This window comes from Tupaia chinensis, unplaced genomic scaffold (genome assembly GCF_000334495.1).
Source record: "Tupaia chinensis unplaced genomic scaffold, TupChi_1.0 Scaffold000208_1, whole genome shotgun sequence".
In the NCBI taxonomy this organism is placed as follows: domain Eukaryota; kingdom Metazoa; phylum Chordata; class Mammalia; order Scandentia; family Tupaiidae; genus Tupaia; species Tupaia belangeri.
In genome coordinates, this window is record NW_006159683.1 from 3,636,383 (window position 1) to 3,661,674 (window position 25,292).

Sequence of the window (25,292 nt, forward strand, 5' to 3'; positions counted from 1 at the left end):
GGCGGGATATTCTCAAGCAGTCAGGGAGGAAAAGAGAACTGCTATCCTAAATATTCAATTATTAAGCAATAGAGAAAGGACCAAGTCAGACATTCAGTAAGAACGAGCAAGCTATGAAACCATGTAAATAATGTAATTGCAATCTTGTAAAAATAAGTAGATGCATGGTAATAAGACTGAAAGGAAAAAATCAAATCAAACTCTTTTCACTGGTTACTTATGGATTGTAGATTAGGATAATTTTCCCCCTTAACCCCTTGTTCATATTTTTTCAAGTTTTATCAATGAAGAGGTATTCCTTTAAAAATGAAAAAGAGATTAATGTGTTTGCCTTTTTGGAAATAAAAGCATTACTATTTCCTATCATTTGCATCTCTATTTTAAATTGTAGAAATAGTTATAACTTTCATTTGTGGAAAATGTTACTCCAGTATCACTAAAAAGAGAAAGACTCAATACACTGATTGTTTTGCTGTTTTTAAAAGTGATTTCATGGCTATTTCCTTAATAACATTTTAATTTTGATTCATGGTTATATAAAAATACTAGAACTGTTTTCAGAGCCTTAGTCTGTGGGTGTCAAATTTATTCTCACCACAAGGGCTGGGTGGTGGCACAGCGAGGCTGACCCACATGGGAAGATTCTGGGTGAGGCTGGGCACCTCCCTGAATCCAGGCACATAAGGGTCTGTGATCCAGGGACAGCTGAGAGGGGGGTAGGCGGCAGTGTCAGGACCCTGTTGGAGGTGTTGTCTTTCTGTCTGTCTTGCTCATGGAATAATTGAATAAACGCTGAAAAAAGTTTTATTCTCACGAGCTACTGAAATTCTTAGACTGCAAATAAATAACAAAAACAGTAAATTTAATTAATTAGTAATTATTTTCTTATGTTGGATTAACTGCAAAGTGGGTCCTGAGAGATCATTGTTTTAATAGAGTACAGTTTTTTTCACTTTGGCTTAAGACCAATCCTATTCAACTCAACAAACCTTTTTTTGAGCACATGGTAGGTGTCTGGCACTGGCGTTGGGAATACACAGAAGAATGAGACAAACCTCCTGTCCTAAAGGAACAGAGACAGATCGCAAGGAAATGATTTCAATTTGGCATGGAAGCTGCAAAGACTGCTAACTGCAGGGGGCTGTGAGAGCCCAGACAAGGCTTAAAGGAAGAGTCACTCAAGTAAAAGAAAAAAAAACCAACAACCATGAACACCCAACTTACTTGTTGCTGACCATCCCACTCTCTGGTATTTGGAACTTTGATTTAAAAAAAATTTTTTTAGGAATTATTTTATTTTATTTATCCATTCCTTTATTTTATTTTATTTTGACCACAGCGAGACAGAGAGAGAGAGAGAAAGTGAGAAAGCAAGCCACCAGGTCTGGGATTCAAACCATGGTTGGCCATGTGGGAGTGTCCAGCACCTTAACCACCATGCCACCTGCTGGTCCCTGATTTTACATTTTTATTGTGCTACTCAGGACAAAAGTCAACACAATCAGACTTGGGTGGTGAGAGGTGTCTCAACAGGCCTGATCCTGCTCAACTGCCCATACCCTTCCTTGCCCTCTCAAAGGTGGGGACAACCACATCCATCGAGAGATAGAAGCAGTGATTCACAGAGGCCAGCTGCCTCTTCCAGACAATTTCTCTTAATTCGAGAAAAGTTGTGCTTGCTTAGAATGACCACTTTCTTGCAAGTTTCCAAGATATCTCCGAGCTGTCTTTGCTAGTGGAATGGAGAAGATAATCAATGAAGAATAAAACACTCCTACAGAAGGTGAATTTAGTTTTCGGAAAATGTGAAACGCTCTGAAATGTGAATTGTTTTGTTATTGGCCAGGGAGCTGGTGTGGATGATAAGCTAAGGGCTGGCTTTCGGTGGGATGCTCTGGTTCAGCTGGGTGGGAGATCAGAGTGGAGTCTCTGCTCTCTCTGGTTGGTACTTGTGCTATCCCTGCTATTAAATTCTTTGACCATCTTCCCGACACGGAAGATCTATGTGTACCCTAAATAGCTGTGTCAAGGGACAGATACCTTTTTCATTGTTCTCATAAACCTGCTTATGTTGAGGCATCAAGGTGTAATTTCTCATTGTCATAATGGAATAGTTAGTGCCATACTTTTTATTATAGTTAAGGTAGGCCTTGTTTTAAACTATGAAGTCAGTTAAAATGTGGGATAATTAATTAGATTAAAATATAGACTTTCCATTTATACTTTTTATTTTTTAAATAATCTCCTGAAGAAGTTTGGTGAATTTTATTTGAATCTGGTAACAAAATCTTCACTTTTCCAATACAATTTAATCTTTCTCTCTAGACCTGTGAATTTTTAAAAACTTTAATCTTTTATAATTATATGAAGCTTGCCTTCTTTAAGAAGCCTTTTATTATTGCTTGTAATTAGAGACCCCTAAATATTTTAAAAGCTTCTTTGTCTGGTAAAATGGAAAGTCAGGATTCAAAACCTATTAAAACTCTGCCAGAATGTCCAGCTGTCCTGGCCACTCTTTTAGCTGAAATCCTTAAAAGCTGTCCGAGATCTGGGGATCAGGAACAACTGGGATGCAAAGTGCCATGGAAATCGACAGATTGGCCACACTTGACTCTGGTTTCATTCTGTCACAATTACTTTAAACCGGCTCTTTCAGCCCAAGGCCAAAGTCTCAGTTGACAGTCCATAGACACAAACCGCAGTAATGAGTTTTTCTGCCAATTCTCCATCCCAAGTTAATAAGTGAGAAAGTTTAGGGCCCCCAGAGTTGCACAATCTATTTTAGAGTGAAAATGACTTTTTATATGTCATCTCTGCCTTGGCGTTTTTTTCTTTCCTCATACCTTTCATGCTGGAACAAAATTGTAGACCACCAGGATTGTAGTACAGTCAACCCTCTATATCTGAGATTAGACCAAGCACGGGTTGAAAATATGCAGTTGATTTGATCAAACCTGCAGATGCAGAACCCATGGAGTTGGAGAATAGACTCTACTGCAACATTTTACATAAGGGATGCAAGCGTCCAGGAGTCCTGGTGTTAAGGGGGGCTCCTAGAACCATCTCCTGCAGATACAGAGGGGCAACAATACTGGGTAAGATATTAATTTGCTGGGGCCAGACGGTGACATGGTCAAGGCACTGGATCCCACATGGCTGTACAGTTTGAGTCTGGACTCAGCAGTTTAGAAGACATGCTGGGTATGTGTGTATGCATGCCCCAAATCCTGAGAGGAGAATGGAGGAGAAGAATGGCCATCCCCACTGTGGGTAGATTTTTCACTTTCCCTCTCTTTCTTTGTCTCTCTCTGGTGAGCGCACTTCCTGTGGCAAAAATCTTTAAAAAAATCAACTCCCAGGACCTGCAGTTAGCATAATGGCTGTGTCACTTAACTCCCATGTAGTCGACCACGGTTTGAGTCCTAGACCTGGTGGCTTAAACTCAAGCCGGGCGCGTGTGCGTGCATGCCCAAGATCCTGAGGGGAGAATGGAGGAGAAGGGGTTGCGGTGTGGCCATCCCCCTGGGGAGTAATTTCTTGCTTTCTGTCTCTCTCTGTCTCTCTGCCGAGTGCATGCACACTGTAGCAAAATCCTCTCCAAAAAATAAATAAATAAATAAATCTATGCTTTACTCAGCTTTTTTCCATACATAGCCCTATTTAATTTTTTTTTTTTTTGAGAGGTTTTTGCTATAGGATGTGCTCTTGCCAGGAATACAGAAAGGGATCTTGGGCATGAATGCACACGCGCCCAGCGTGAGTTTAAGCCACCGGATCTGGGACTCAAACCAACTACATGGGAGTCCAGTGACACAGCCATTACGCTAACTGCTGGTCCTCCCATAGCCCTATTTAATCCTTCCTCCTACAGGTGAGGAACAGTTCAGCAGTTAAATGCCTGGAAGCTCATAGCCAGCCAATGACAGTCACTGCCAGCTCCCTTGATCTTGAGATACTTTATGGAAAGTCACAGCTGCCTCCTACACCATGGGCACTCCTGAGCAAGCAGACCCAGCTTCAGCTAAGGAAGAACATCTGGCCGAGAAGGTGGAGTGCGGGATCTGTAAAGTACGATGCTGCACAAAGGGTGGTAGAGCAAGCGGGCTGGTGGTCTCTGGACACTCTGGCAATCATTCTGAAGTCTGTCCTGACAGCAAACGAATGGCACGCTCAGCTACCAGTACCCTTGCAAAGGTTAAGGACAGCAGGCACTCTGTGACTAGCCTCAGTGGGAAGCGTTAGTACTGCTATCCCTGAAGGAGCAGCGGCCAGCGAGAGCTGTGGCTGGTGCACTGGCTACCTGACAGGTGCCCTGACTTGGGTGGCAGCATTAGAGAGAGGAAAAGACCTACGGCCAAAGGACAGCTGGGCACAGATGGAGCTAAGGAGAAAATAACCAGGCCTCTGCCTCTTTGCATCTGACCTTTTGCTGGCTATGTCCAAGTAGCAGTCAGAGGGCCCACGAACCCAGGTTCTACCTTTGCTGGAGGTCAACGTCCTGGGGCATGAAGCAGAGAAGAGACAAACAAAGCATGGATTTATGAGCACCAAGGAAAGAGAAAATCTAGGACAGAGGCCTATGTATTCTTTTCTTTTTTTCTCACTAACGCCCCTTCCTTATCTCAACAATTGAATACGTGGAAATTGCTAGATACTTTTAGGGATGGGACATGAAGATGATTCCAAATTGCTTAGGGTTGGACAGAAGAAAAGACATTAGATATTCACAGAGCAGCACTTAGCATCCACTCCATTTTCTTTGAAATGTGCTTTTTTTATACAGCAACGCATAGAATGCTGAAAACAAAAGCCACAGCATCTTCTTCCGCTGCTCACAGACATAGTCATTGTGGGTGTTCAGAGGTGGGGTTCAGGTTCTGGGACTGAGACAGTCACCAGATTACGGCAACTTCCTGATCGTGGTGGCTTCCCAGTTGTGGTAGTGATGATATGATTCCAGGTCTGTGTTTCTTTTTAAAGTTTACTTATTTCTTCCATGACAGGAGAGAGTGAGAAGAGAGGGGAATGAAGGCATCCCCTATAGAGCTTTATTGCCATGATTCAACCCTCAGCCTTAGTCAGCCAGACTCACCTACACACAAGCATGTGCCCAGCCTGCACAAGGAGATCTTGGGATGTGAACCCAGGACCTCGCCATTTGTGTCCAGCTTCTTGGAGCATTGAGTTACCACTGTACCACTGCAGCTGACCCACCAGTGACTTTTTGGTCATAGAAGAGGTAGCTGTTCCTTTGGTAGCTTGGCTCTGCTTATAGTTTGTCTTAGTCCATTTAGGCTGCTATAACAAACAACCCTAGACTGGAGTGGCTTGTAAACAACAGAAATTTATTTCTTACCATTCTAGAGGATGTGACATCCATGATCAAGGTTCTGACAGATTCAGTTTCTGGTAAGGGTCTGCTTCCTCATACGGAGACAGTTGTCTCACTATAACTGTGGTAGAAGCAAAGAATCTTTCTGGAGTCTCATTTATCAAGGCACTAGTCCCATTCATGAGGGCTCTACCCTCATGTTCTAATCACCTCCCAAAGGCCCTGCCTCTAAATCAATTACATTAGGAAATAGGTTTCAACATATGAATGGGGGGAAGGGCACAAATATTCAATCTATGGCATGGTTCGACCTAGATTCTTTCATGGTAGCTGAGGGATCCAAGAGCAGTCTTCCAGAAAGCTGCATAGTCCTTCATGGTCATGGCCCCAAAAGTCACAGGGCATCATGTTCTCTATACTCTTTTGGTCCAAGTGGCCACATGTCCACTCCAATTCAAGAAACGAGGACTTAAATGCCACTTCTAGATAGAAGTCGTGTCAATAAATTTGCAATAATTATTTAGAACCATCACATCCTCTCCATCTGACTCCTCTTTTTCTGTAGCTCCACACAAAGACTCCACTACTAAGTGAGCCCTGCACAGAATAGTTTCGACACTTGAAGAACCTTACCTTCAGGTCAAAGACTAGAAGCAATGCAGGTGTGGTGCTCCTAGCATTGTGCTTAATAGGGAATTAAGGATAAAGCTTTTGACCTGCTTCTTGATGTCTTGCAATCTCCTTTGCATTTCAACAGGGAATCAAAGCACAGTTTTGCTCAAGGAGGGAGGAACCACACTTATGATAATCCTTGGGTCAACATGTTGTCAAAATAGAAACTTGGACATGCAGAGTAAAACATTGATCTGGAGCCAGCCGGTGACATGATGATAAAAGTGCTGGATTCCCACATGGCCAACCATGGTTTAAGTCCTGGACTCAGAGGCTTGAAAATCACATTGAGTGCATGTGCTTATGTGCCCAAAGTCTCAAGAGGAGAATGAAGGGCAAGGGATTGGAGCGTGGCCATTCCCCCTGGGTAAAGGGGAGGTGATTTCTCACTTTCTCTCTCTGTATTTCTCTTGGGCAAGTATGCTAGCCCCATAGCAAAAACCTAGAAAACAAAACCACAACAAAACAATCCCCCTCAAAAAAAGTGGATCTGACTAGGAGTTGAGAGTATGGTCCCAAGATATGGCCAAAGTCCAGGTTGTATAACCTGAGAAGATTGAGCATCAAAACCCATTGGATTCTGTGTCACCCTGAGTAGGATTATCTTCATATCCTTTTGGATAACTACATGATTGGTCTCAGAACTCAGCCATGCTTGTGTTAGGTACTTCTTCTGGGTTGAAAAGGGGTGGGTTGTTCAAGAAGTTGTTGATCTTCAACAACTGACACCAGTAAAAATACATTTATTGAGTAGATACTGTGTGCTAGGCATTGTTAGACCTGGGCAGATGTAGAGAATGAGATGTGCTTTTCTCTGAAGAGCTCAAGTCTAATACAGGAGAGGATAAATAAAAAATCATACAACTGTGTTATAGGACAGTAGAATTTAAGTGGTAAATGTTATAGGGGCACAGAGGAGGGAGTGTCCAGTTTTAAAGCCTTTTTTGATTAAGCCTGTGCATATAGTGCGGTGGGTCCCACATGACTTACTGCAGTTCAAATCCTGGCCCTAGCGGTTTGAACAATGCCAGACATGTGTGCCTGCATGACCCAAATTGTGTTAGGATGAAAAAAATGGAGGAAAAGGATTGTGACATGACCATGCCCCATTGAGGAGTGCTTGCTTGCTTTCTCTTTCTAATGAGTACAAAACTCTCTGGCAACAATAATATTTTTAAAAGTGACCTTTGAGGTGTTTTTTTTTTTTTCAGGGGGAGCTGATAGAAAGAGCTTCTTAGGTAGAGCAAACATCCCATGACCAGTATCCCCTTTATTCATAATAGGTATGTTCATATACATGAGACAGAGAGAAAAAACTTCCCAACAGGGTCTGGTCATGCCACAATTCTTCCTGCAATTCTCCGTCCTGTCAGGATTCTGGGCACGTGTTTGGGCATCTGGAGTGTTTTTGAAGCTCCCAGGGAGGGATTTGAGCTCTAGTTGACCTTGTGGGATCCAGCTTCTTTTGCACAGCACCTAATTCCTGAGTTACGAGCCTGGCCTCTGTGAACAGTAATGCACTATGAAAGACTATGTTATATATAGAAAAGTCCTATGAAATTGAGGGTTAGATCTTAGGGAGGGTAGGGTGATAAAGCTAGAAAATGATCTTTCACTGGATTTTCAAGATCTTTGTATTTCAGGCTAAGGTATTTGGAGTTTTAGCCAAAAACAATAGTAAAGGATAAAAAAAAAAAAAAAACTAAAAAAACGTGATAGGACACAAGTGCTACAATAGCTGTTTTTAATCAGGGAAGTCAAGAATGTCCACGATACAGAGATTTGTCATCTTTGATGTTTGGAGAGCCTCCATTGAAGCTAGACTTCACTGGAAATTTCAGACTTTCTCCTGTGTGTTTTTTGAAAAGCTTAAAAGTTCACATTGCTGCCATGTTTCATCCAGTAAAGATAAAATTACCTGCCAAAAATAATCTGAAAGGCAAACAAGTACAGTTTGACTAGTTTCTCAGTCATGTCCTTCACTACCAAATAAAGAATAGTTCAAACAAACAAAATCCGGTTTGTTTACAGACAGAAGAATTAACTGGTTAGCTTCATGGATGTTGATAGACTTTTTTTCTACGTGTGGTACAAACCATTCCCCAGAGACAAAGTATTGAAATCACCCCTGAAACCACATGTACATATGGATGCAACCAGCATAAGAGGCTGGGTGGCAGGGATTCTAGGTGATGCAGTGTGTTTGGCATTTGGGTCAGGAATTTCTCTCAACTGCTCTCATAGGTACTGCATCTGAACTGCCACCAAGTCACCACACAGCCTATGTACTTTAGGAGGCCATGACACGTCTGTTTTGAGGCCTGTTAAGAGGATGTTACGTCCTCAAATTTTTTCCCAGGTCATTCAGCATGAACAGCCTTGAGTTTGTGTCCCGCTGTTAGCTTCTTAGGTGTCTAACACCAGGTTATCTGTCCTTAAGTCTCTTTTAGAGTTTAGATCTTCTCAGTATTGACATGAAACACTGCAGATTTTGAAATTTTTAGGTGGCTTCACCACATGCAGATGCCTGAGGTGGGAGAATATTAATTTTCCTCCCTTCCTTCTTGTAGTGAAACTGATATCAAAAGTAGATATTGAACCCTATTTTAATTTATAGTGCTTGTTTCTCTTGCTGTGGAGATATCCCGCTGCCTTGCACAGAGCTTCTTTAACTTGGGAAGATCTACCTACTTTGCCTCTTTTACTAAAGTAGCCAAGATGTTGCTATTAAGATATGGGCAAACTGATACTAGAGCCAAAGAGATGTGAAGGAGAGATGTCGGGATGCTAATCTTTTTCCTTTCTACTTATATTATTAAAACTTCTCTCTCTCTCTTTTTAATTGCCAGAGGGTGCATGTACACACCTGAGAAGACAGAGAAACAGACAGAGGAAGAGTCAGAAAGCAATCTCCAGTGTGATATAGTAATGAGACAATTCCTTCTCCATTTCTCCAGCTTGTCTGGATTTGGAGTATGCAAACACATCTACCCAGCATGCTTTTCAAGCTGCTGAAGCTTGGACTTGATCCATGGTTGGCCATGTGGGATCTGGCTCCCTTCACCACCAGGCTATAAACCAGCTCAATAGAACATCTCTAATGAATTAAAATGGCTCCAATTCTAGGCCACCAGGCCAAACAATGTGACTCCATGTAAAATCTTACTACTGGATCAGGTGTGGTGGTTCAGTTCCCTCCCAGGGCCTGGATTATCATGGGAGAGGGTGTGACATGTGGTGAACTTGGGGTCATTCCTCCCTAGTCACTGTGTCACTATTGGTGACTTTTTATTGGTGGGAAATGACTGAGGGTGTGTTTAAGCTGAAAGATTTGTGAATTGTAAAAACGTAACATGGGAGTCAGCCAGGCCTACTTTTTCATTCTTTATTCATCTCTCTGATCCCTTCAAAGAAACTACCGTCTATGCCCCTGTCATAAAAGCAGACACTCTGAGAGGAAGCGTAGAATAATTTTCTTTTAAGAGCAGTAGTGGGCCACATGGTGACACAATGGTAAAACTCACACTCCACGAGGTTAAACATAAAAATATTCTGGATTCACATCCAGAAACTTCCCTGAGTATACCAGGCATGTGTGTGCCACTGATTCTGGGTGGCTGAAGCTAGAGATCTTTATTATAGGAACAAGATGTGGGTAGTGGTGCTCTCACTCTGTTTCTCTCTTTCTTTTACTTGTGGAAGAAATAAACTTAGAAACAAAAAGAACAATATTGGGGCCAGGAGCCTCAGCAACATCCACAGAAAATGAGGCACTCTGGTGCACTAAGCAGCTTTTCTGTGAGGCAATAGGATAGACATTAGGTTAAATAACATTCCAGGGCTTTGGCTTTTAAAGGGAAAACTCTGGAAGGAAAAATCATTTTTGTCATAGGTGGGTCTTTGAGATACTAATTTGAAGAGTAAGGGACCAGCAGTTAGCGTAATGGCTATGTCGCTGGACTCCCACGTAGTCGACCGTGGTTCGAGTCCCGGACCCGATGGCTTAAACTCACGCTGGGTGCATGTGCGTGCGTGCCCAAGATCCTGAGAGGAGAATGAAGGAGAAGGGATTGCAGCGTGGCCATCTCCCCTTGGGGGTGATTTCTTGCTTTCTATATCTCTGTCTCTCTCTGTCTGTCTGGCGAGTGCACGTGCCCTATAGCAAAAACCTCTCAAAAAAAAAAAAAAAGAGTAAATGAAGAGTCATAGAGATTAAAGGCAAGAGATGAGCTGTGCAGTTATTTTATAATAGTTTACGTTAGACGTAATGAATTAGGACCAGGGCAATAAGAATTAAATGAGGGGGCAGCAGGTGGTGTGGTGGTTAAGGCACTGGACTCCCACATGGCTGACTGCAGTTTGAATCCTGGACCTGGCAGCTTGCTTTCTCACTTTCCCTTTCTCTCTCTCTCTGTCAAATTAAAAATAAATAACAACAACAAATAAAATTAAATAAATAATTTTTAAAAAGAATTAAATGAAAGGAATAGATATAAAGGGGTGGCGAGTGCACGTGCCTGATAGCAAAACCCTCTAAAAAAAAAAAAAAAAGAGTAAATGAAGAGTCATATCTTGTGTTCTGGTGGTAATAGCAAGATGAATTGGTTATATATAAAACTAACATACTTAAACACAATCCTGAGAAACATTATAATGAAACTACTCAAATGAAAACAAAGAGATTATTGGAGCAAAGAATATGAAATTTCAGGTTCTTGATGGAGGATTTGAGCAGGGAGTAAGAATGAGTTCTTTCTGGGGACCAGCAGGTGGCGTGGTGGTTAAGGTGCTGGACACTCCCACATGGCCGACCATGGTTCAGGTCCTAGACCTGGTGGCTTGCTTTCCCACTTTCTCTCCCTCTCTCTCTCTGTCTTGCTCTGGTCAAATTAAAATAAATGAATGAATAAATTTAAAAAATTTAAAAAAAGAATGAGTTCTTTCTAAGCTGCTGAATAGTTTAAATTCAGGCAATTATACTCATGGTTCTGTTCTCTGAGGGTTGTATTTCTTTACCATCATCCTTCACCTTTTAGCCTAACTAGTAGATATTCCCCATCAGTGGCCCAAGAAGAGTGAGAAAGTGTTTAGTGGTAATTAGTGAATACAATGAGTGCTGGGGCAATTATTTCACGCATACTCATCAACTTCGGAGAGATCGAAAGGCTAAATGGATCCCAGTATTTGTTGAAATAGTAAACCCAACTAACATGCTCGAATCTGCTGCCCTTGTTTTCAAAAAAAAAAAAAAAAAGAGTAAATGAAGAGTCATCATTTCAGCATGAGACTCCAGACTACTTCCGTAGGACTTGCAGTGGTGGTGCCCCCAGACTGGTAATGAAAGTGTGAAAGTGGCTGAAATCTGGGGTTAGAAGGAGGATCTCTCAGAGAGAGAAAGATCTAAGTGTGGGTCCCACAGCTCCTTCCTGTGGGAAATCTGGGGTTAGAAGGAGGATCTCTCAGAGAGAGAAAGATCTAAGTGTGGGTCCCACAGCTCCTTCCTGTTTCCGTGGGGAGGAGAAGAGATGCTTTTTTGTCACCTCCAGACTAGAGAGAGTGTTTTTAAGGAGAGATCGATGTTTGGGGTACACAACGGACTAGGATCTGACTCACGCCTATTGAATCTAAAGGCAATAGGCTCATGAAGGAGCCAAAGTGTAACAGGGGCCATAATCTAAGAGGTGACTGTGCTTTCATGGATAGAGGGTCCTAGTGTTCCAGGAGGGAGAGTTAGAGAGTTCTTGTCTTAGATTCTGCCTCAGAAGGCCGCACAGATGCTGAGGAGACCTTAGCAGAAGCATGCTGAATGCATATAGACTCCCAGACTGGGTTGAGTGAAGAGTTCTGTGTGACCAGCTGGCAAGTATAGTTCCAGATTCAGAAACCAGGGAGAGATCGCTGGTGCTTGGGGTGGAGGTGAGAGTTCCCACTAGAGAGCCAGCATCATATGGTTGTCAATCAAGTACAGCCTTTTTTGACCCTGTTCCCTGTTCCCAACCTGGAGAGGTCAGAAACTGTAGCTAACCAGTGGGCAGAGTGGGTCTGAGAGCAAAGAGAGAAGGCACGGACCTTCCTCTTTCCTACTAGGCTTCCTGCCTGGTAGAGCCTAATGGGACAAAGGCCTAAAGGCCTAAAGGCCTAAAGGAGGGCCTTTAGCTTTAATTGACTTGGGGAGGGCTTTGTTCATCTGTTTTAAGCACTCTGATCTGGCAATATTAAATTACAGAGACCGTTTTTTGTGGAGATGATGGAAAACTTTTATTAGCCAAAAATGACCAGAAGAGTTGTGGGACCTATCCTATATTTCATCCAAGGGGTACGGAAAAGCTAACCCACAGAGTTTACATGGACAGTAATAATAATTTTAGAAGGTGGTTTATTGAAGTAGATAAGTTCTCTTTTTGGCCCAATAAATCATATGTAATATATATTTACAATTAAAATCTATAATAGTTGGCCTTTTTCAAGTCACAAGGAGATATCCTTAGATTGTATGGACTTCTTTTAACAACACACATGAAATTAAGGAAGCCTGTGGAACTATCTGAACAGATACAATGTCCCTTAGAACTCCAACCTTTGATCACAGAGCAGGCAAGGAGGACCTGGAAGGAGTCGCTTCTACTTGTTTGAGCCACTCCAGTTGTCCTAGGCATCATCTTGTCTCACTCTGGGATTGATGGCTGCTTCCTACTTTCTTCTCTGGGGATACCTAGCAACTGACAACTCAGTTCATTACCAGTCAGTATGGAGCACCTCATTGGACACAGTTTTCCTCCATGCCATTTTCTAGGCACTGGTCCTTCTCTACTCAAGAACTGATACCATCACTTGAGGGTAGAGCAGATAATTCTGTGGCACAGGCGTGGGAATTATATGAAGAGAGAACTGCTTGTGCTCACTTCATAAGATGGGCGTCTGTGAACATGACAGTTTTCATAGTTGTCTGATGGAATTTTATGCCAAATACCTCCACCCATTCACCAAATTTCCACAAATGAACAGAATGGCAAATCAATTATTCTTTTGGCTACTGTCCTTGATTTTTCTACTTCTTGTTTTTATTATGTATGCCAACATTTCTTGGCATCAGCATTTATCAATAAATATTTATTTTGCATTTATACAAGTCATTGCTACTGTAGAATACTTTTCTCTGAGAGTCTTTGTTATTTTCCTTTTTATAAACATCTCAAAAACAAAATCGTAATGGCAGATGCCTTCAAGGTTCCTAGCCACATAGTACCCCAAATTTTTTGCTCTGGTACATTTGAGGCCTGAGTGTACCTCTATTATTTTTCCCAGTGTTTCCTTGGTCTATTCTACTCTACAATTCTTTGTGAGATTTCACCTCTGACATGCTAGATGCATTTCTGTATACGAGGGCTGTATTTTGTTCTAATTCTCATTAGTCATGAGAACACAATTTTATATTATATTGCTTGATGGTTGAATTTTTTTTCTCTTTAATTACTAGAGGGTGTACATGCACGTGTATGAGAGAGATATCACCCCTAAGTAGGGTCTGGTCGTGCCGCAATCCCTTCTCCTCCAGTTCTCGGTCCTGTCAGGATCTGAAGCATGTATGCATATGAACTTTTTTTTTTTTTTAAGCCACCAGAGACAGGATTAAAAGCGTGGTTGGCCATGTGGGAACTGGTTCCCTTAATCATCAGGCTATGGGGCTGGCCCTGAATTATTTTGAATGATCAAAATACTTCCTTTTGTTTTAGTTGTTTCCATTTATTCCAGCATCCGTAGATTCAGAACTGCTGCAGCTTTTTCTTATTGAAAAACTCCTTCAAATTACAATAATTTACAAAATCACAATTTAAAAACATTTTTTTAGTCAACCACCTTCATTTTTACACATAAAAATACTAGCTATCCAATTATTTTCCACAAATATTTATAGAGGGCTTCACATTTGTCAAGCACTCTAATATGACTCAGAGTTAAGTGACAATGACCATACAGTTCCCTTTTTCCCAAATGTCCAGTGATGACCCAATAGCTAAGCATGTGTATATAAACATCCCATCTGCTTATTCAAGGTTCTCAAATCTAGCCCAAAAGTTCTTTCCAGATTTATATCCTAAATGACCTCTACATGACTGCTCATTCTGGTCCAGTTGGATTACTTGGCATGCTCCTTTCTCCTCTTCTTGCCTCTACTCATCAAGAGTGTCCTCCTCTCATTTCTACCACTGGACACCCTGCTCATTCTGTGAGCTCCAGCTCATATGTCACTTCCTTCTTCATATCTCCCCTAAATTCCTCCCACCAAGGTTTCCTTTGATGGTTTCCGTTCCTCTTGCACATTTCTATTACCCTTCCTTTCTTATATATATATGAACTGGTGTCTCCTCTACTTCTAGCCTGCCTGCTGGAAAACAGATTTGCCTTTTCTCTTTTTTTTGAGAGAGAGATTTTTGCCATAGGGCACGTGAGATCGCCAGAGAGACAGAGCGACAGAGAGCAAGAATCACTCCCCAAGAGGATGGCCATACTGCAATCCCTTCTTCTCCATTCTCCTCTTGGGATCTTGGGCAAGCATTTGCATGCGCCTTGTGTAAGCTTTAAGTTGCCGGGTCTGGGACTCAAGCCGCAGTCAGCTAAGTGGCAGTCCAGTGATGGAATGACTATGCCATCTGCTGGTCCCAGATTGGTCTTTTTTATCTTGTTATCTACTGTGAGTTAGCACAGAGGTGATCCATAAATGTTTATTAAATTGCATTATACAGCTGTTTAGTGATAGAAACAGAATTAAAAAATAAATCTCCTGATGCCTAATCTGGTGTAGTGACTCAATACAATAAACCAGAATCTCCTTTTCTTCAGTATAGTATGCATGGTATGCAACATATAAATATTTTGATATGTTTATTATTACTTCTTTCTTAGTTTTTTTCTTTTAGTTTTTGATATAGGGCACGCACTCACAAGAGAGAGAAAGAGAGAGGGAAAGTGAGAAATCACTCTCCAGGGTGATGGCCATACGACAATCCCCTCTCCTCTATTCTCTCAGGATTTCCAGCAGGTATGCACATGCACCCGGTGTGTTTTTCAAGCCACAGAGTCTGGGACTAGAACCACATGGTCGGCCAGATGGGGTTCAGTTGCCTCAATTACTACACGACTGGCTGGTTCTTTTATTACTTCTTTCTAAGTAACCCTTCTAACTGTCAATCAGAAGTGGTACTTACTGAGCAGAGAGAATATGTAGCAGAGTGGTTCTTATAGAGACCCTATCCTGATGTCCTGGGATCCCCTTTATGAGTTCTGTGTGTCCTTGGTGGGCTTCCTTGGGCCTGTACTTCTAAGTGTCCTGTGTCTGCAAATTGCTTTGAGTCCTGCCCTTGGGCTGTAGAATCCTTTTGCTTACACACAGAAAACTGCCTAAATGCCAAGGAATTTACGTTTCCCTCAGGTAGCTCTTAGCCAGTGAGTGGTCTGTGCACAGGAAAGTTCAACTACCTGGCCTCCAAGTGGAACAGAATCTGAGGTATGATTCATACTCCTGAGCTGCACTCCTGCAGCATCAGGCTGGAGCTGAGACTGCTGAAATTGTACCATTACTCACAATCTTTCTGCCCTGTGTACTCCCCCACATGGTCTCCTAGGACTGTGGGGCTAGGTACTTTCTCAGTGTATCCTGTGCACATGAATCTTCACCTTAGGTTCTGCTTCTGAGGAACCTGAACTAGGAATGGTATTGTATGGAAGACCATAGACAACTAAGCAAGACTTAATCATTGCTCATGAAAGCCAAAGCAAGTGGGAAGCCTGTCTTGTGGACAGTTTGCTTTCCTAGGCAGCTCTTTCTGGCTTTCAATCAGAAATATTCAGAGTTCAAAATGCATAACTCAGATAATGGAACAGGTGAAGGTTGAGGCCTTTGTAAGTCCAACATTAATTCAGTATCACGTTTGGCCCATCTCTGGGCCTTTTGACCAAATCCTCAGATATGAGAGGCATTTGAGATCACCTGCCACTGCAGAGAGTGCTTGTCACCCCACCGGTTTATTGAGTGCCATTTGACTCTAATTTTCCAAAGTGGGAAGTCTGTTCTTGCAGCAAAGGCAGTGTTTGAGGAGCACAGTGTACATGGAAAACATTGAAGATGATTGACTATCATATCCTCTTTGCTGCCTTCCTGTATTCACAGGCTGAAGGCTAATATTGCCCAGTCACATAGGCACCTTCTCTGAAAGAAACCCGGAAAATGGGTAGAGGGGTCACACAAAGGTGGAGCTCTTTTCCTGCTTGCTCCCTCCTCTGTGATCCCATGGCACTTAGCATTTTTGCAATCAGTATTGCAAGTACCAGCTTCCCTTCTTGGGCCATGGAGAATTTGACGGCAGAAGTGTGTACCTTTCGTTCGTGGTTGTGTCCCCAGAGCTCGGCATGGGGACACATACTGTGTAGGTGCTCAGTAAGTACATTCTGAATCTACATGGGAGCCCTGTAAATGTGAAGCAAGGTCACTAGAGCCTCATCATATTAGGTTCACCCACACAGGACTAATTACAGATGAAAGGATTCTGGAATTCAGGTTGTTCCTGCCATGGGCCACACTGGTCACATAACAGAGAAGTTGCTATTCCAGTTGACTGTGTGCTATTTCCATTGTTCTGCCAGCTAAGTCTCAGAGAACTTGAGTCAGGCACAATTTCCTCAGGCCTTGGGGGTCTTGGGGAAGGAAATCTTATGAGTCAGCATTAGACTTTCTAGCTTAAAAAAGAAACAGATTTGGCAAGCTCTGAATTGACTGTTCTGAAAACTCTGAGATTTTTGTTGGTAGGCTAGTTTTACAGTCATATTTCAGTAGAGACAAGCCTGGACCAATGGGTGGCATGGAGGTCAGATCAGATGGATCTCACATGGCTGGATATGGCAGCTTGAGAATTACCTCAAGCACCTGTGCATGCATGCCCCAAATCAGGAGAGAATAGTAGAGAAGAAATTGCCACGTGGCCATTCCCCCTGGGGGTGATTTCTTGATCTCTCTCCTCCCCACTCTTCTGGTGAATGCATGTGCCCTACAGAGGGAAAAAAGAAGAAGAAGAAGAAGAAAGAAGAAGAAGAAAGAAGAAGAAGAAAGAAGAAGAAGAAGAAGAAGAAGAAGAAGAAGAAGAAGAAGAAGAAGAAGAAGAAGAAAGAAGAAGAAGAAGAAAGAAGAAGAAGAAGAAGAAGAAGAAGAAGAAGAAGAAGGAAAAAAAAAAGAAAAGATAAAACAATAAAAAAAGATAAAAGAAAAGAAGAAAAAGAAATAGAGACAAGCTCCTGGCACAAGACAATGGAAACCAGATTCTGGAAGAAGAGCAACCTGGGAACCTTTCTGGCTTTGTATTTATCTCTGTCCTCAAACTATCTGTAGATTAATTATTATCTAATGACATTTGCATTGGGTGCCTCCTAGAGCCAAATCTGTCTTCTCTCTCTCTCTCCAAGTCTGTGCCTGTGATTAAGCCACCTTGCTGAGGGGTAGACCAGTAGAACCTCTTTCCTTTTCTAGTATCCAAAGAAAACTCACCTTAATGGAGATTGTCAATAACACACGCTTCTTCCATCAGGGTCGTATTTGGGAAATTATGCCAAGGGCAAAAGAAAACAAACAAACAAACAATCCAGAGCTGTCAGTTTTCATTTATTTATTTATTTTTTTCGAGCTAAAGATCTGAGAGGTTTGTGAAACGATTTACTATTTTTAATATTCTCCCTTGCCCCATCTCAAACCTTAAAGTTTAGGCAATCTCTTAATTAGAAGCAGTCTGCTTCCTCCCCTGCTGGGTTTCCCAGATGTTGGGAAAGTGGAATGTTGGCTGAAGAGAAAATTGTGCAATACTTTATATTTTAATTTATTGCCACAGAATTGATACACTGTTTAACAGGTTCTGTAAGTGAATTCTACTCTCTGATTAACCCTCCATATGCCATAAATAATACAAGATTTAAATTATTTTTACTTTTTAGAACTGCTACTCACATTAAACTTGATACCTCCTTTGGTATGCTTATCATGTCCCCAATAACATATAGACTAAAACTTTATTCTTGAGTCACATTTGAAAAACGGTCACTTTTAGATTTATTTTCAATTTTTCGGTTTGTTTATACTTGGCACCAAAACCACAAAAAGTTTATGTGAACAAATGTTCAAAAAAATAACTGCCAACAGCCATTGCAGTACATCGAGCTCCATAGAGACAGCGCCAGGTCAAGTGAGAGCCAGATGGGTACTGGGCGATTCTGTGCCTTGTGGAGGAAAGATAATTAAACATGGGCAAAGGAGATCCTAAGGAGCCGAGAGGCAAAATGTCATCATATGCATTCTTTGTGCAAACTTGTGGGGAGGAGCACAAGAAGAAGCACCCAGATGCTTCAGTCATCTTCTCAGCATTTTCTAAGAAGTGCTCAGAGAGGTAGAGGACCATGTCTTCTAAAGAGAAAGGAAAGTTTGAAGATATGCAAAGGCGGACAAGGCCCCTTATGAAAGAAAAATGAAAACCTATATCCCTCCTAAAGGGGAAACAAAAAAGAAGTTCAAGGATCCAAATACATCCAAGAAGCCTCCTTCAGCCTTTTTCTTGTTCTGTTCTGAATATTGCCCAAAAATCAAAGGAGAACATCCTGTCCTATCCATTGGTGATGTTGCAAAGAAATTGGGAGAGATGTGGACTAACACTGCTGCAGATGGTAAACAGCCTTATGAGAAAAAGGCTGCTAAGCTGAAGGAAAAGTACGAAAAGATTATTGCCAGATACTGAGCTAAAGGAAAGCCTGATGCAGCAAAAACGGGAGTTGTCAAGGCTAAAAAGTGCAAGAAAAAGAAAGAGGAGAAGGAAGAAGAGGAAGATGAAGAGGATGAAGATGAAGAAGATGATGATGATAAGTAAGTTGGTTCTAGCACAGTTTTTTTCCCTTGTCTATAAAGCATTTAACCCCCCCCCCCACACACACACACACACACACAACTGGATCCTTTTAAAGAAAAGGTTGAAATGTAAGGCTGTGTAAGATTTGTTTTTAAACTGTACAGTGTCTTTTTTTGTATAGTTAACACACTACCGAATGTGAGTTTAGATAGCCCTGTGCTGGTGGTATTTTCAATAGCCACTGACCTTGGCTGCTACAGTGCGAGGGTTGTAAATTGGCATGGAAATTTAAAGCAGGTTCTTGTTGGTGCACTGCACAAATTAGTTATATATGCGGGTGGTAGTTTTTTCATCTCCAGTTGTCTCTGATGCAGCTTATACGAAATAATTGTTGTTCTGTTCACTGAATACCACTCTGTAATTGCAAGAAAAAAAAGTTGCCGCTGTTTTATTGACATTCTGAATGCTTCTAAGTAAATATAATTTTTTAATTAAAAAAATAACTGCCATAAGCTTGTCACTAAAAGACGGTTTTGATCAAAGAGGAGTCCAAACGTAGGTTTTCTATTGGGATCCTTGAGAAATATTCATTTCTGCCGCGTGTCCTTTCTTGGGGTTAACATTTTTAAAAGCCATCAGCTACAGAATATTGGCTGTATTTTAAAACAACTGTAAACAAATGAGTTTACGGAGTTATAAATGAGATGTCAGTTATCATAATTCATCAGTACTTTGTCCAATAAATATTTATTGAGCACCTATTATTCCTATTCCAGGAACTATATGCTGACTTAAGCCAAATTTAATTTTAATATAAATTTGTGTTTACTGTTGCCTTCCAAACAGTAAATATTACAGAAATATGAGCAAATACAAGGTTTCAAAATAATCTCCTTTGAAATATTTTTATTCTAATAGGTTTCAAGTTGATTGGTTCTGTTAAGAAAAAAAAATGTTTTATAAAGAATTAGCAGGGGCTAGATGGTGACACAACAGTAAAATGCAACACTATATGAGGCAGTTCCACAAGGAAAGGCCCCTGGCTCGGGTCTGGAAACTTCCTTGAGTATGCCAGGCACATCCCTAACTATGATCTGGGACTGGCTGAAGCTCAAGATGGATTGTGGCATTGTGACTCATTGTGACTCTGATAAGTGTTGTCTTTCTGTTCCTGTCTCTTTATTTTTCTGTTTCTCTTGCTCATGAAAGAAAGAAACTTGAAGCAACATCACAATCTAAAGAAAAGCCTTTTATTTTAAACATCTTTTTTTTTTTTTTTTTTTTTTTTTTTTTTTTTTTTTTTTTCTTTTAGGGCATGTGCACTCATCAGCGAGACAGAGAGAGACAGAAAACAAGAAATCACCTGCTGGTGGGAATGGCCATGCTGCAACTTTTTCTTCTCCATTCTTTTCTTGGGATTTTGGGCATGCATACACACACACACACACACATAAATTTCAAGCTACCAGGTCTAGGACTCAAACCACTGTCAACCATGTGGGAGTCCAACACCTCCACCATTACACCATCTGATGGCCCTATATTCTTAAACTTTCTTCTTCAATAATCAACAAAGTAGACAAAAGATAAAAATAAGAAAGTAAAAACTAAAGTTGTTCATACGCTTTGACCCATAATCCTTTTCCTGGGAATTTGGCCCATAGAAGGAAATTTTCATGAAGAACCTTAGTACGAACATACCAATCTCTGTATTATCTTATACGTATTCTACAGGAATTAGTATCCTTAGTAGAATGCTCTTTGACAGAAAAATAGCAAATTAAAATTTCATAAACCAACAGAGTGTCCTGGAAGGTGATGGTCATCCAAGCACCATGAATATCAGGATCAATCATTTTATATTGTCAAAAGTATGCATGGCACATATTTAGGCATGTAATTTGTTTATAGAGATTTAATGTGTGCAAAAATGTCCATTGGTTCTTGACTTATCTCCCCCTATGTAGTAATTCAAAGTCCATGGAGAAATAAACAAATGCTCTTTTTATTCAAGCATCCAAATATACATTGTTGTCATCTCACTCAGGAAAATTAATCCAATTTTTAATTTTCATTTTGCTTTTTAGAAACACTGAATTGAATTTTTGGTTAGGTATACGGTAAGAATTTACATAAAAAGACAAACATCATTTGTCAACTAAATATTCAATACTGATGTTTAAAGCATGATCTTTGGTACTGAATTAATGATAGTGAATAAGACACTGATTCTGCCTTCTAGAAGCTTGCAATTGGTGGGGCTGACAAATGCAGACTCATACAATATGATGTGGTAAGTGGGTTTATAGACGGGAGAGAGACTATTACCTCTGCTTGGGATGGATGGATCAGGCATGCTGATACACAGGGAGTGAGTTCTGAGTTTGAGCTGATTCTGGGAAGCTGAGTAAGTGTTAGAAGGACTAGGTGTGAAAGTGGGGTAAAGAGGAAAATCAAGAAGCTAAAATAGAAAATAGAGTATATGCTTACATAAATGAAAAACATAAAATGAAGATAAGTAATGAGCAAAATTAATAGATAAAAAACTATTCACATGAGAATTTACCTATCTAAAAAAGCAACTTTAATTCAAATGATGGTAGGAAGAATAAGCGTCAACAGTATTTTATACAATGATTTATGTTAAATCAGCTAGGAAAAGATTCTTTAGAAAGCAATCAGATAGCATTCACTAAAACTGTCTCTATGCTTTTGATCCCTAATCCCGTTCCTTGGAATCCAGTCTACTGAAGGAAATTCTCATAAAGAACCTTGATACATAACGTATTGTTCTGTCTTTTTAGGTTATACGTAAGGGTTTTTTTGTGTATGTCTGTGTCTTCTTGAGTAATAGAGATACTTTTCATGAGTCTGGAAGTAAGTTTACTAAATCAGCTTTATGTATTTTCTCCTGAATGCCACACCAGAAGCTGTCAAAGTCATAAACAGAACTACAATTAAAGTAGAGGGCAATTACTGATAGCCTGAAAGCTAGACTGAAAGGCAGGGACTGCAGCTGAGTCATTTTGAGCAACTCTGAATTCACAGGGTTTTAAACACAGGTACGAGAACCCGAAACCACATCCAGACAAGAGCAGAAGAGAGATGGACTTAAAGAGATACAATTAGAGAGCCTAGATGGTGGCATGGTGGTAACTCAACTGGACCCAGCTAGGAAGGTGCTGAATTCACAACCTGGGGCATCCCTGAACACACCAGGTACACCTGTGTGCCCATGATCTGCACTGGATGAGGATTGCTATTGAAGATCCTTTGGGGGATGCTTGTCTCTCTTTGTCTCTCAGAAGAAATAAATAAACTTTTAAAAAATAATTCAATTGAATGAACAAGAAAAGGGAATGAGAAGCAGGAAGGAAAGATTTGGACAGCGACATGAACACACCCCTCTGGGAGTCACCGCAATAACTGAGGATGACCCCTTTCACTGGAGTCTATTTTGCAGTTAATGAAAAAGAAAGACCCTCTAACAGGAACTCTCAGACAGATTGGAGAGGGAGGCAGGAACCTACAGTGCTGATTCCAACATGGTTTTCTAGAGCCATGCAGTGCTTTCAATTCTGCCATGTACTCGTAAATTATTTAACTTCTTTGGACCTCAATTTCTCCATCTGGAGATGAAAGAGTAATAATCATTTATATACCAGCAAGCTATTACAAAGACAAGTAAGCGTACAGCATTTGCTATATTCTTCTTTGTTAACCATTATTATTCCCTTTATTTCAGAAGAGAGAAGTAAGCAACTTACAGAGCAGTAGATAAACTATTTAAGTATTTGGAACAAAAGGGATTTTTAAAAACGTGTGATACTTGTAAAATTCCTATGAGAAGTCCTCCCTTGTCTGGAAAATTTGTTTGCTTACTGGTTAATGTTTTTACTAGAGAGTAGTGTCTCAAATGAGAGGGAAAAAAATTGGTACTGAGCCTGATTTAAAAGAAAAAGACTATGATCAGATGTCCCCTTGGTCTACCGTGGTGACCCAGGGGAGGTAACCGAAGGGCCCCAAGCCATCACCCCACCGACCTCAGCTGAGATTTGTGGATAAAACTCTCCTTGTCCTTCTCTTTGTCTTGGCGGACTGAGTCAGCTCAAAAGTCCTGGACTCCTCGCACAGTCAAAGTAATGTCACGTTAGCCAAGAGCACAGGGAGTGTTGGAATGTTACTTAGCTCTGCCTTGAAAAGGAAATGAAGGGGTAAGAAAAGGCTTCGGGTTCTGTCTCTTCTTATCTGTAACGCCCATCTTTTGGTATCTGAGTCTTGTATTTCTTTGTGATTTAAGCAATTGAAGTGAGGCCTAGTGAGAGAAAGGGTTGAGTTCTACTTTTCAATGAACCTAGAACAGGACCCAACTCTGAAAGGTAGAATGGAACATTCAAACCATTGGAGTTAATTAGGCACTACGTATCAAGTGCCTTTAAAATAGTTATACTTTTTCATGCAGCAATTCTAATTTATCCTTAAAAAAAATAATAGGATATGTACACTGATATTTAAGTACTTTCAAGGAATTCATTGCAGGTTTTTTTTTTTTAATGGAAAGGAAAATGGAAACAACTTACATTTCCTAAAATAGAAAGTTAATTAAATAAACTATGATTTGTGCATTTGTGGACTCTTATAGAGAGACTAAAGATTGAGCTGGAGAAGGGTGTTTATTGAGGTGGGGAAATATTCACAATGTATTGGTAAGTACGTTTTGCAAAAAGCCTCAGTGGCAGTCAGAGAAATCAAAGGCCAGCGAATCCCTCCTAGATCTGTGCAAGAGAATTTTGAACACTGAAAAGGAAATAAGACTATTGATGAGGTGTGGTAGTGTGGATGGGGAAGTGAACATAGAAATTCCTTCTACCACATACTCCTATTACGCCAGCTCTGGTCCCCTAGATGGCTTCTTTCACTGTTCAGGCACTTTCCCCTAGTGTTATGGACCAAATGTTCATGCTCCCCAAAATGTATGTGTTGAAGCCCTAATCCCTAATATGATGGTGTGTGGAGATGGGTCCTTTGAAAGGTAATTAGTTTAAAATGAGGCCATGAGAGTGTGGCCTTCATGATGGGACTACTAGCTTTACAAAAAGAGAAAGAGAGAAGGATGTCTCTGTGTCTAAGAACAGGTTACGTGAGAAAACAGCAAGGCAGCCGTCTCCAAGTTAGAAAGAGATCCCTCGTCAGAGCTCAACCATGCGGTACTCTGATCTCAGACTTCCAATCTCTACCTATTTTTTATCCAGTACCAAAGTCACCTCCACATGTTAGATATCTGTTTTAGCAGCTTCTCACTTCTGGGTAACACAATCTGTTAGTCAGTCTAGGTTGCAATAACAAAATCCCGCAGATTGGGTGGTTTAAAGAACAGAAATTCATTTTCTCACAGTTCTGGAGGCTAATATACCCAAGATGGAGAATGGCTAGTGATGGACGTGATGTAGGCTATCCTGGGCACAACATACAAGGTTGTTCCACGAGGGAACAAAGGAGAAGAATCGTGCTCCACAGTAACCCTGACCTTGACCAGCACTCCACCATGCACGTGCCCTGGTCCCCTGCACACTCATGTCCATCTGAAGCAGTGCCTAAAGGACCAGAAATACATACACACATGGTAGTACTGGTTATCTCTGGGTGGGGCGGGGCGGGTAACCATATGAGTAATTTTTATATTCTTCTTTAGATATTTTTTTATTGTATATTTCATATAGCAAGCATATATTTCTTTTGTAATCAGGATGAGAGTGCCCATTAATTTACATCATGTCATAGGCTGGAGATCTCAGAGCAAATAAGAGCTCCATTAAAAAGGATGGTCTCAATTTTTGCTCCTAACCTGTACGGCACCTAGGAAAGTCATTTCACCTTTGAAATGACTTTTATCATTCGCGAAATGAGCCAGTCAAAGCAAACAAATGATAAAATTTCTACATAAAATTTGGCAGTCTATAATTCAACAACTTTTCTTTTTAAGAGTGAAGAACAGGAGGGGGGGTGTGAGGAGATCAGAGACTCCCAGGTGTGTGTGTGTGTTTTTAAAAAAATCTTTAAGGCCAATCAATCAGAAAGCTAGTCGTAGTGTCTGAAATTTCTATTCTAATGTTTCCTTTAGATTAGACACAAATTACATTTATAGGAACAATTCTATTTTTTTATTTGGGAGATGGGAATGACTTAACTATTAGCTATCTACCTACCAGGCCCTTGCGAGTGTTCATTCACAAATCCCCACAAAGTTGGTGATTAAACTAAAGGACATTTGAGATCCATCTAAACATTTCTGGAAAATGACTCACTCACCCATTTGGTGGTGGTTTTTTTTTGTTTTTTTTTTTGAGAGGTTTTTGCTATAGGGCGTGTGCGCTCGCCAGCAAGACAGAGACAGAGAGACAGAAGGTTTG

General features: G+C 40.9%; 1 pseudogene; it reads left to right on the forward strand.

The window, feature by feature from the left end:
• The first annotated feature begins 18,286 nt into the window (after nucleotides 1-18,286).
• Nucleotides 18,287-18,903, forward strand: LOC106734742 (high mobility group protein B1 pseudogene; annotated as a pseudogene).
• The last annotated feature ends 6,389 nt before the right edge of the window (nucleotides 18,904-25,292 follow it).